The sequence below is a fragment of the Anastrepha ludens genome, chromosome Y (genome assembly GCF_028408465.1).
Source record: "Anastrepha ludens isolate Willacy chromosome Y, idAnaLude1.1, whole genome shotgun sequence".
In the NCBI taxonomy this organism is placed as follows: domain Eukaryota; kingdom Metazoa; phylum Arthropoda; class Insecta; order Diptera; family Tephritidae; genus Anastrepha; species Anastrepha ludens.
Genome location: NC_071504.1, coordinates 3,422,002 through 3,432,349, shown reverse-complemented (window position 1 = coordinate 3,432,349; position 10,348 = coordinate 3,422,002). Strand labels below are relative to the sequence as shown.

At 33.5% G+C, this 10,348-nt stretch overlaps 2 pseudogenes; both read left to right on the top strand.

The window, feature by feature from the left end:
- On the top strand, window positions 1–182 carry LOC128870621 (U2 spliceosomal RNA; annotated as a pseudogene).
- Window positions 183–8,750: 8,568 nt separating this feature from the next.
- Window positions 8,751–8,917, top strand: LOC128870622 (U2 spliceosomal RNA; annotated as a pseudogene).
- Window positions 8,918–10,348: the final 1,431 nt, after the last annotated feature.

The following is a 10,348-nucleotide window of genomic DNA, read 5'->3' as shown; positions in this document are numbered from 1 at the left end:
AACGGTCTTGAAGCCCACTTTATCTGTTCTTATCAGCTTAACATCTGATAGATCCTCCATCGGAGGACAACAAATGTTAAACTGATTTTTTGTAAATGGGCGGAGTGTTTTAGGGGCTTATTCCACCTGTGCCACGGGTTGGCCCGGTATTGCAGTACCGGCGGGATTTCGGCCCAAATTATTAAATAAATACAAAAAGAAATATACTAATACATTTAGCTTTGATGGGAAGAGACATACATTTTTATATGAATACAAGTAGACGAAAATGGAAGAAATTTGTAAGACTGTTTCTTCGGTCCGTTTGGGTATTTTTTTTTGACAACATCGAAACCAAAGCATTTGTATCATATTTTATCTATCATAAGCCATTCGTATCATTTGTTGAAATTGGAAACATTGAGGATGAATGAAATAAAATGAAGAAAATAAAATATGAACTTTAGAGCAATATAATATTATAATGAACCTATAATTATCCCGCTCCTAATGCTGCTTTCGTCTTATTCTCTCTCAGTTTGTCTTACGGAAGGTTTCACTTCTATCCCGTCTAACCGTTAGACTGGTATTTTTTTTTTTTTTTTATTGAGCAGCATAAAAGCACTACCTGTATTTTGATATCTTAGTCTTATATATTTCAAGTAAAACTAGAGGTAAACCATTTCTATTTAGCATACTTTTAGGATACCAGTCATAGAATTTTTCTAAAATGCGAAAAATACTTCTTTTATTGAAGATGAAAGCTACAATTTGTCTATTAAATTCTATTTTAAATTAATTACATTTAGCATACTCATAGGTTGCGAAATAACGGTAACTTTTATAAGAGCACCATTTTGTCATTTTAAAACTACTACATATCAAGTAAGCCTGAAGGCAAAAAAGTTTTGTGTAACATACTTTTCGGATACCAGTCCCAAATTTTTATAAAACGCAAAATTTTTTTTTTACTGATGATGAGAGTCATCTATATATATGAAATGATGTTCGTTTGTACGCATTTTTTTAGGCCGATACGAGGCCAATTTTATTCGTTCTGTTTTCATATTATAGGGATCCACTAGGGGAAGGTTTTTAGCAAAAAAAATTTCTTTTAAATATTTTCTTCATATAAAAAAAAGAAAAAATCAAAATATTGTACAAAACAAAACTTGCTCGATTCTTAGATTAAAGTAAGTTTCGAATCGACTTTCATTTTATGTGTACAACGTTTTTTGAATTTTTCGTTATTGTATACAGAAATTTCAAATGATTCGAATGAAAATTTTTTTTTTATTTCTTCCATAAAATATTACACCTGTCGTTAGACAATAAGTAATTTGATTTACAAAAAGATGGAATGAGAGTAATATTGAAGGGCCAATGCCCCAAGCTCATTTAGAAGAAATATATACATATTATTTAAAAACAAGTGGTTAACAAACAATGACATATACGATTAGTTGACAATTGATTACAAGGATTTTGCAAGATCTGTTGGTGTTTGACGGTTAAGCCGACTTTGGGTAGATTTTTCTTTATTTGGTAGTCTTCTCATCATAGGATTTGTATGCGTTAATAGTCTATTTATGTGTCTTCTGCTAGCGCTTTGTATTGTTTCATCAATAGTATCGATGTCAAGGTCGCGATGAATATCTGCGTTAGGTATGTATGTACCAAGGTGCATTAGTTAAGGTCCTAAGTATTTATGAAAATAATGTTTCAATTCAATTGAGCAATGCTTTCTTTGACCAATTCTATATGGAAATGAATTCGTTTGCAAACGATGTTTTCGGCTATGAACAAATGTTGGAATCGAATGAAAAAGGAAAGAAACGCGAAATGATAAAAAAAATTCTTGGAAAATTTAAAATGAATGGTGCTTCAAGGTAATAAGAACATACACAAGATAAAGTTAGAATTCGAATTTTTAGATTTATTTTGTTTATTTCTAATTTTTTCAGAAGTACACCACACAACAACTCATTCCAACTCTGATTTTGAAATCCTGTTGGAATTGGTGATTGATAATTTTGTCGCTATAATGGTCAATGGAAATTTGCGTGTATCAGACCCTGCATATTATTTACCATATCAACTTTTTATGGAACATATGGACCAAATGAACACAAAAAAATAATTTAGTTTTGTTTTGATTTTTTGCAACATTTTGGTTTTCAGTTAATACAATAAAAACAATACTGTTTTTTCGTGAACACAAAATTCTAAATTTATTACGTTGTTTGTTTAGAATTTTTTTAGAAAAAAAGTAAATTTTTTGGTTTTGAGGAAATTTGTTTATTGTTGCTATTTGTGAAAGCGTAGATATTTGTAAGTATTTGACTATAATCCTAAAAGTTAATGGAATACCTCTATGACACATAGAAAACATTTTTTCAAAGGGGTGTTTTTCGAAAATTATAAAAAAAATTGTTTTCAAAAATTTTGAAGAAATAAAGTAAAATAAAAAAATTTCGAAAGCATGAAATTTTTTCAAAACCAAATTTTCCTCAAAAAGATAAAAGAAATTTCTTCGAAGAGGTGTTTTTCTAAAATTACAAAAAAAAAAATTTCAAAAATTTTAAACAAATAAAATAAAATAAAACTTTTTCAAGGGTATGAAATTTTTTCAAAACAAAATTTTCTGAAAACCAAACAAAATTAAAAAAAAAATGGTGTTTTCAAAGTATTTCATATTCCACTATTAATAGAGAATACATTTTGTCGAGGGGGTGTTTTTCAAAGCGGAAAAAAATCTTTTTTAACAAATCAATTTAAACTTTTACAAAAGTATGAAATTTTTTCAAGAACAAAATTTTCTCAAAAACATTAAATTAAAAAAAAAATAGTTTTTTCAAAATATTTAATTTTCAGCAATTAACTGAGAAGAAATTTGTTAGAGCGAAGTGTTTTTCAAAACTTCAAAAAACACTTTTTAACCAAAAAAAATAAACCTTTTTTCAAAAACAACAGGAATGATAACATTGCCTAACAATTTCTGCACTTTTGCACAGTCTAAAGAGGCATTGATACAGAGTGTATTTCCAAACATAGTTCAACATTACAAAAAGCATGATTGACTCAGCGAAAGAGCAATTTTAGCTGGGAAAAATAAGGACGTCAATGATATAAATTCAGCTATTTTAGATCAAATACCTGGTGACATAGTTGCGTATAAGTAAGTCAATGGACACTATTACTGATCAAGATGAGGTCGTAAATTATCCAACTGAATTCTTAAACTCACTCGATTTGCCAGGCTTACCACCTCATAATTTACGATTAAAAATTGGAGCACCGATTATTATGCTGCGCAATAGTAATGTGCCCCGACTTTGCAACGATACCAGACTCGCTGTGAAGAAGCTAATGGGTAACGTTATCGAAGCAACAATTTTGAAAGGGAAGTACAAAGGAGAAGACATTTTGATACCCTGAATTTCACTGATTCCGGCGGATTTACCATTCGATTTCAAACGTTTGCAGTTTCCTATTCGCCTTGCCTTCGCTATGAGAATTAATAAGGCGCAAGGACAGTCTCTACAAATGTGCGGTATTAATTTAGAATACCCAATTTTTTCTCATGGACAATTGTATGTAGCTTGCTCACGAGTTGGCAAACCATCGTCATTATTCACGCGAAAGATGAAAAAACCAAAAACGTTGTCTACCAAAAAGTGTTACAATAAAGTTCGAATGAAATTGTATCAAAGAATTTGCTTTGTTTCGTATTAATTGTATTCTCTTTCAGCAAATCATTGAATTTATCGTCTAGCGAAGCGGGCGAGGGTACGCTAGTAGAAATATATATGCAATAGAAATACGTTGCTTACGTATTATTATGTAGGTATGTATTATTATATTAAGTATAATTTATAATTAATAATAAATTACCTTTTAGCTGGCTGACACGTCCTGATGCTTGAAATTCGAAAATCGCAGTGAAAGTTACAATTAAAATTGAAGTGAAAGTAACCTCGCCGAACAACGTTTAACACGGTAAACGTTTTAACTGTTCGGCGGGGAAATGCCAGGGTTAACGGCCTTCACGTTGCAGCGACTGGAAACGGTGGTTAGCAACAATCGGAACGGTAGGCGCAGTTACCATTAGGGTGGCTAAAAATGTATATTAAATATTAGGGTGTGGCCTAAACATGCCGGCCCCCTTGCAATAAGCAATCATTGTTTTAGGACGGAGGTGTCAGCCAACGTTCGGTATATTGTATCGGAGGCTGCTGGTGACGTCTGAAATGCTGTAAAGATGAAATTTTATGTACGTGGATAGTTATTGCACACAAAAAGAAGTAAAATTTGTTATATTCAAATTTATTGATTTATAAACTGTACTATACAAAATAAAAATGTTTAATTTAACGGGCAGACCCCGGTCAGTACCCAGCCAAATATTGAACTCTGTGCCATTTGATCCTGAGCTTGAGTTGCCAGCTGTGGCATTTGTGGCCGAAGGTCCACTATTGCCTTCACCACTGCCAGATTTACTAGGCTCATTTTACGTTTGACTTGTTGACGGTTTATCACCTGTGGTAGCACTGCCTGTTGGAGCTGCTTGATTAGCGTTATTGGGAGCTGATGTTGTGGGTGCTGCTGTTGCTGTTGTGTTTTCTTCTTTATTGTTTGCGTTCACTGAACGCTGTTTATGCTTCGTTAAGCGTTTCGATTCGTTATTTGTAGGTTTACCACCAATTAACATAGGCCCAATCACCAATGTTACTGAAATCGCTGGTCTTTTCATTGGCTCTCTTTCCCTTATTTACAACCGGAGCGGGTGCTGTGTCTGGTTAGTGCTTAGCAGTATTTGTCGGTGCCGATGCTGCTGCTGCTGCTGCTGGAGCTGGAGCTGGTGTAGAAATTGGCGCTGCTGCTGCTGTTGTTGTTATAACTTCGTCTTGAGCTGCGACTTTGGTGGTGCTGATTTCGCTGCTTTCAATGTTATTTTGATTGCTATCACCAATTCGATTAGTATGCGCCTGAGTACTATCTGGATTATTGTCGGCTACTTTCGGTTCCTGTGATTGTTGCTGTGCAATCGGCTTTTTAGGTTGTAAAACACGTTTTTCTAAAGGCGTCGAACCTGTTGTGGTTGTGTTGTTGCTGGATGATTGTTTAGATATCTTCCAGGCGTTGACCTTCGGTGGAGGTGCAGCCACGTATTTCTTCAGTTGAGGAGCTGGAGCTGCTGCAGCACCATTACCGCTAGCTGCTGGCGATTCGGCATCACTACTTTTTGCTTCATTTCCACTGTTTGTATTCTCTACGCTAGCACTGAGCGAAGTATCTTTCCGGTCCTTTGGCGACTTGGGTGCTCCGCCAGTAGGTCCACCTTTACGTGGGCTACCGCCGCGTTGACGTGCACGCGACGTATACCTTTTATCGCCTTCCTTTTCAACAGTACCCGTTACGTTATGTCTGTTTTTTTCCACCCTCACCACCATCACCACCATTGCCACCACCAGCTCGAGCACCATTTCCTCCGCCGGGGAGCTTTTCATTTCCATTGTTATTATTTCCACCTTGTCGTTCACGTCCGGTTGGTTTTTCCTTACGTGGTTTTTTACGATCACGTCGATGATGTGAAACCACCGGCACAAAATCGTTATAATCGTCTATTTCCGAAGAGTTTTCTGCACTTGTGGTTCAACAGAACTTATGTCAACTGCACTCCTTTCATCATTTTCACTTATTTCTCTTTCTTTGTGTAATTACAGTATTTTATATATATGCAAATTTTTGTCCGCGCTTAGAGTGCTGCTAAATTTGCGCCGGTTTGTAGTTATGAAAATACTCAAAAATTACAAGAAAATACATACGTTATGTAAAATAAAGGTAAGATAAAATATAAACGAACAATATTAAATAAGCTTTTGTATTAAAAAAAAAGATTATGAAAATAAACAATTATTTATCCGCCGCTGTGGAGGTGACTTTTGGTGTTACATTACTGCTGACTATTGATTTGTTTGGTTTTGCTGTCACCCCATAATTTTGCTGCTGATGTTCTTTTTTAACTGCTGTCACTGCAGTTGCCCCCGCAGCGTTAGCTGTTGCACTGGGCATATTATTGGAATCTTTATCTTTATCTGGCTCGAAGGACCATGTCATCATCGGAGTGCGACGCAATGGGCGGTTCAGAAATGTGGGGCCTCCACGGTCGCTCCGATGACATATTTTAGAAAAATAAAAAGCACAAAGGCGTGTCAGTATATAGTCATTAGTATTTTATTTACAGTATATACATAGATATATGCATAGAATAGATATATATGTTCATAGAAATATATATCCTATAGAAATACGTTGCTTACGTATTATTATGTATGTATTATTATATTAAGTATAATTTATAATTAATAATAAATTACCTTTTAGCTGGCTGACACGTCCTGATGCTTGGAATTCGAAAATCGCAGTGAAAGTTACAATTAAAATTGAAGTGAAAGTAACCTCGCCGAACAACGTTTAACACGGTAAACGTTTTAACTGTTCGGCGGGGAAATGCCAGGGTTAACGGCCTTCACGTTGCAGCGACTGGAAACGGTGGTTAGCAACAGTCAGAACGGTAGGCGCAGTTACCATTAGGGTGGCTAAAAATGTACATTAAATATTAGGGTGTGGCCTAAAGAAACATCCATCCGGCAACTTAAATTTAGTTACACTTTACAATATAAGCAATCACAATGTAGAAAATTGAAAGTTAGTTCATGCCGCACTTGAAAATGTGAAATAAAACAATATTGGTTCAGCAAGTGAGGGGTTTTCCGTCATTTTGTTTATAAAAATAAAACTATGCAATTTGGTTTATATATTATATTTATTTATTTGGTTTATATATTATATTTTATTATTTATATTAAATTTATTTATTTAAGCTAAACGTGCGGAAGGTAAAGCAAATACAAAAAATACGTGGCGACGGATACGACATGATAAGCATATCGTTTTTCTTAAAAGCTTTTCTAGTGTGAGCGTAGAATGCAATGCGTAAAGGCCTTTGTTTTTGTTTCGATAGTGAAATTATTAGCGGCCATGATAACGGTTAATGGGAGAGATGTTTTTGAGAGATGATGAACCACAAATGGAGAGATCCACAAATGGAGGGACCTACAGTTTCAAGCCGACTTCGAACGGCAGATAGTTTTATTTTTATTATTTATTCATTTTGGTGTTTCGCCGAGATTCGACCACGCACCAACCCATTCTGTTACAGCGGCCGCCGGTTACTGACTACATACTACAAAAATATCGTTTTCCAAATCTAAATTACAATTTAATTGAGCAGATATAGCAAAATATAGTTTCGATAATGTAAAACCTAATATGAGAGAATTCGACATCTTATTGAGGCCATGCAGAGTGCGAGCTGTAGGAACATTACAGGTATAATTGGTTCTGAACCTATTCAAATATAATGGATATGTATTGCCTAAAGACCTAGTCTATCTATATATATAAAAATGAAATGATGTTCCTTTGTACGCATTTTTTTGGGCCGATACGAGCCCAATTTTATTCGTTCTTTTTTCATATTATAGGGATCCACTAGGGGAAGGTTTTTAGCAAAAAAAAATTTCTTTTAAATATTTTCTTCATATAAAAAAAAGAAAAAATCAAAATATTGTACAAAACAAAACTTGCCTGATTCTTAGATTAAAGTAATATAAGTTTCGAATTGACATTCATTTTATGTGTACAACTTTTTTTGAATTTTTCGTTATTGTATACAGAAATTTCAAATGATTCGAATGAAATTTTTTTTTTTTTTTATTTCTTCCATAAAATATTACACCTGTCGTTAGACAATAAGTAATTTGATTTACAAAAAGACGGAATGAGAGTGATATTGAAGGGCCATATCAAAATCTAGAGGCAACAAGTTTTTGTGTAGCATATTTTTAGGATAGCAGTAAAAAGAATGATTTTTGAAGTGAAAACTTCTTTAGAATCGTTGGGAGTGATTTGAGGAAATTTTTTTTTTTTTTTTTTTTTTTTTTTGAAACTTGCATTATTGAAAACAGTTTTTTTTTATTAAAATTGATTATAGAAGAAAATTGAATTTTTTCCAAGGTATTCATACACTAAGCTAAGTAAAACGTTTCGTAATTCAATTTTGTGTTGACATCCAAATGTACACGGCGGAAGAAAAAAATAACAAATCAGCTGTGTTATTGCTACCACCTTCAATAGATTCGCCTTAATTTTTTATATAAAAATTATACATATCATCACTTGTGACAACTGTACCCAGTCGGTCGACAGTGTGAATCATCTTTACATTCTGCAAGAATACCCCAACCTGCGCAGCGCACAGTAAAATCGACAGAAAGCTGAGCGCAGAGCACAATCGTACAAACACACTAACGTACATACATACATACATATATACGCTCGAATACATTTTCTTACTGTGCTCAGCCAAGGCTGGCGATATGAACGCACAAATGCACATACACAGGCACGAACATGAAATCAAACAGCTCGCCGTGTTTAAGTGAATCGGTATAAATATTTGGTACATTAATTTTTGTGAGCGTGTAATTCTCAAAAGGTGTATTAGAAAATGTAATGACAAGGTAGTTTGTTGGCTATAGTTAAGACAGTATCAGCTTAACATAGATAGATATATCCTCCATTGGAGGGCAAGAAATATTAAGCTGATTTTAATATATCTATTGAACCGTCACTCTCGAAAATAGTGCGGAATTTTTTTTTTTTTTTTTTATATATCACCCCGAGGGAAATGTCCTCACGTGCAAAACGGTCTTGAAGCCCACTTTATCTGTTCTTATCAGCTTAACATCTGATAGATCCTCCATCGGAGGACAACAAATGTTAAACTGATTTTTTGTAAATGGGCGGAGTGTTTTAGGGGCTTATTCCACCTGGCCCGGTATTGCAGTACCGGCGGGATTTCGGCCCAAATTATTAAATAAATACAAAAAGAAATATACTAATACATTTAGCTTTGATGGGAAGAGACATACATTTTTATATGAATACAAGTAGACGAAAATGGAAGAAATTTGTAAGTCTGTTTCTTCGGTCCGTTTGGGTATTTTTTTGTTTGACAACATCGAAACCAAAGCATTTGTATCATATTTTATCTATCATAAGCCACTCATATCATTTGTTGAAATTGGAAACATTGAGGATGAATGAAATAAAATGAAGAAAATAAAATATGAACTTTAGAGCAATATAATATTATAATGAACCTATAATTATCCCGCTCCTAATGCTGCTTTCGTCTTATTCTCTCTCAGTTTGTCTTACGGAAGGTTTCACTTCTATCCCGTCTAACCGTTAGACTGGTATTTTTTTTTTTTTTTTTATTGAGCAGCATAAAAGCACTACCTGTATTTTGATATCTTAGTCTTATATATTTCAAGTAAAACTAGAGGTAAACCATTTCTATTTAGCATACTTTTAGGATACCAGTCATAGAATTTTTCTAAAATGCGAAAAATACTTCTTTTATTGAAGATGAAAGCTACAATTTGTCTATTAAATTCTATTTTAAATTAATTACATTTAGCATACTCATAGGTTGCGAAATAACGGTAACTTTTATAAGAGCACCATTTTGTCATTTTAAAACTACTACATATCAAGTAAGCCTGAAGGCAAAAAAGTTTTGTGTAACATACTTTTCGGATACCAGTCCCAAATTTTTATAAAACGCAAAATTTTTTTTTTACTGATGATGAGAGTCATCTATATATATGAAATGATGTTCGTTTGTACGCATTTTTTTAGGCCGATACGAGGCCAATTTTATTCGTTCTGTTTTCATATTATAGGGATCCACTAAGGGAAGGTTTTTAGCAAAAAAAATTTCTTTTAAATATTTTCTTCATATAAAAAAAAGAAAAAATCAAAATATTGTACAAAACAAAACTTGCTCGATTCTTAGATTAAAGTAAGTTTCGAATCGACTTTCATTTTATGTGTACAACGTTTTTTGAATTTTTCGTTATTGTATACAGAAATTTCAAATGATTCGAATGAAAATTTTTTTTTTATTTCTTCCATAAAATATTACACCTGTCGTTAGACAATAAGTAATTTGATTTACAAAAAGATGGAATGAGAGTAATATTGAAGGGCCAATGCCCCAAGCTCATTTAGAAGAAATATATACATATTATTTAAAAACAAGTGGTTAACAAACAATGACATATACGATTAGTTGACAATTGATTACAAGGATTTTGCAAGATCTGTTGGTGTTTGACGGTTAAGCCGACTTTGGGTAGATTTTTCTTTATTTGGTAGTCTTCTCATCATAGGATTTGTATGCGTTAATAGTCTATTTATGTGTCTTCTGCTAGCGCTTTGTATTGTTTCATCAATA